Source organism: Heterocephalus glaber, unplaced genomic scaffold, assembly GCF_053883595.1.
Source record: "Heterocephalus glaber isolate CG9 unplaced genomic scaffold, H.glaber_assembly_v1.0 deba00001719, whole genome shotgun sequence".
Classification (NCBI taxonomy): Eukaryota; Metazoa; Chordata; class Mammalia; order Rodentia; family Bathyergidae; genus Heterocephalus; species Heterocephalus glaber.
In genome coordinates, this window is record NW_028258432.1 from 4,243,307 (window position 1) to 4,245,772 (window position 2,466).

The following is a 2,466-nucleotide window of genomic DNA, read 5'->3' on the forward strand; positions in this document are numbered from 1 at the left end:
TGGTTTTTCAAAGATAGCTTTAATCAAGTTGAGATAAAAACATTCTATTCCAATTTTCTGTAGGGTTTTTATCATGAATGGTTGTTGGATTTTGTCAAATGCCTTTTCTGCATCTATTGAGATGATCATAGGGTTTTTGTCCTTGACTCTGTTAATATAGTGCATTACATTTATTGATTTACAAATGTTGAACCATCCTTGCATCCCTGGGATAAATCCAACTTGGTCAGGGAGTATGATCTTCTTGATCCTTTGTATTCTATTTGCCAGTATCTTGTTGAGGATTTATGCATCTATGTTCATTAGGAAGATTGGCCTATAGTTCTCTTTTTGGGTTGGGTCTCTCCCTGGTTTTGGAATCAAAGTAACACTTGCTTCCAGGAATGAGTTTGGAAGCCTTGCTTCCCTTTCAATTTCCTTGATGAGTTTAAAGAGTAATGGCAATAGTTCATCTTTAAATGTCTTGTAGAATTCAGCAGTGAAGCCATCAGGACCTGGGCTTTTTTTGTTGGTAAATTTTTTATTACATTTTCAATTTCACTCATTGTAATTGTGGTATTTAGAATTTCTTTATCTTCTTCATTTAATTTTGGCAATTCATATGTATCTAGGAATCTGTCCATTTCTTCTGTGTTTTCCATTTTATTAGAGTACAGGTTCTTAAAGTAGGTATTGATGATGCTCTGGATTTCTGCTGGGTCTGTTCTGACTTCACCTTTTTCATTCTTAATTGCATGGATTTGAGCCTTTTCTTTCCTTTTTTGATAAGGTTGGCTAAGGGTTTATCAATTTTATTTATTCTTCTGAAAAACCAACTCTCTGATTCATTGATTTTTTGTATCATTTTCTTAGTCTCCATTGCATTGATTTCTGCTCTGATCTTTATAATTTACTCTCTTGTATGAGCTTTGGGTTTTTTATGCTCTTCTTTTTCTAGGAGCTTGAGGTTCTGCATTAGGTTATTTATTTGAGTTCTCTCTGTTTTCCTAATATGGGCATTAACTGCTATGCATTTCTCATGTAGAGCTGCTTTCATTTTGTCCCATAAATTCCTGTATGTTGTACTGGCATTATCATTTACTTGTAGAAACTGTCTAATTTCTTCTTTAATTTCCTCTGTGATCCATTGGTTGTTCAGGAGGGTGTTGTTTAATTTCCATGTGTTTATGTGAGTTTTGTGGTTTCTTATGTCATTGTTTTCCAAATTTATTGCACTATGGTCTGATAATATACAGGGGATAACTTCAATTCTTTTACATTTACTTAGACATGTCCTATGCGCTAGCATGTGGTCTATTTTGGAGAATGACCTGTGTGCAGCCGAAAAGAATGTGTATTCTGATTTTGTGGGGTGGAACACTCTCTAATCATCTATTGAGTTCATTTGTTCAATACCTTGGCTCAATTCTATAATTTTGTTGTTAATTTTTGTCTAGATGACCTGTCCACTTGTGGTAATGGAGTATTGGGGTCCCCCACTACAATTGTATTAGTGCTTATTTGGTTTTTCATCTCCATTTATAATTGTTATGTATAGTTGGGGGCATTCGGATTTGGTGCATATATTTATGATTTTCATCTCTTCCTCTTGGACTGTTCCCTTCACAAGGATGTAGTTAACATCTTTGTCTCACTTAATTAGTTTTGGTTAGAAATCTACTTTGTCTGAAAATAAGATTGCTACCCCTGCTTTTTTCTGGGTTCCTGTGGCATGGAGAAATATCTTCCATCCTTTTAATTTCAGTCTATGTATTTTGTTTTGAGTTAGGTGTGTTTCTTGCATACAGCATATTGTTGGATTTTTCTTCTTAATCCATTTTGTCAGTGTATTTCTTTTGATTAGTGAATTGAGACCATTAATATTGACATTTATAATTGATAGATATTGACTCATCCTTGTTATGATGTTTTACTATTGTGGGCTCTTTTATTTCTTATTTTTCCCCCTTTCCCTTTAGTTTCTTACCTTGGCTGGTGGTTTCTCAGTGTTGGGCCTCATAGAGTTTTTGACCTTCATCATCTTTTTCTGGGAATATTGCTTAGAATTGTTTGGAGTGCTGGTTTGGTGTTCATGAAATTTCTCAGGTGTTCTTTGTCATGGAAGTATCTAATTTCCTCAACAATTTTGAAAGATCATTTTGTAGGATACAACAGCCTAGATTGGAAGTTATTTTCATTTAGGACTTGAAATAGTTCACTCCAGCCTCTCCTTGACTTGAGGGTTTGTGTTGTAAAGTCTGCTGTGATTCTGTTGGGCTTTCCTTTGTAGGTGATTTGTTTCTTTTCTCTAAGTGCCTGTGGGATTTTGTTCTTCTGTTGGGTTTCTGAGATCTTGACTATTATATGTCTAGGCATAGATTTTTTCTGATCATGGCTAGTTGGAGTTCCATATGCCTCACTAATCTGTATGTCCACTTCTTCTCCTCTGTCTGGGATGTTGTTTTCTACTATTACTTCTGTGAACAG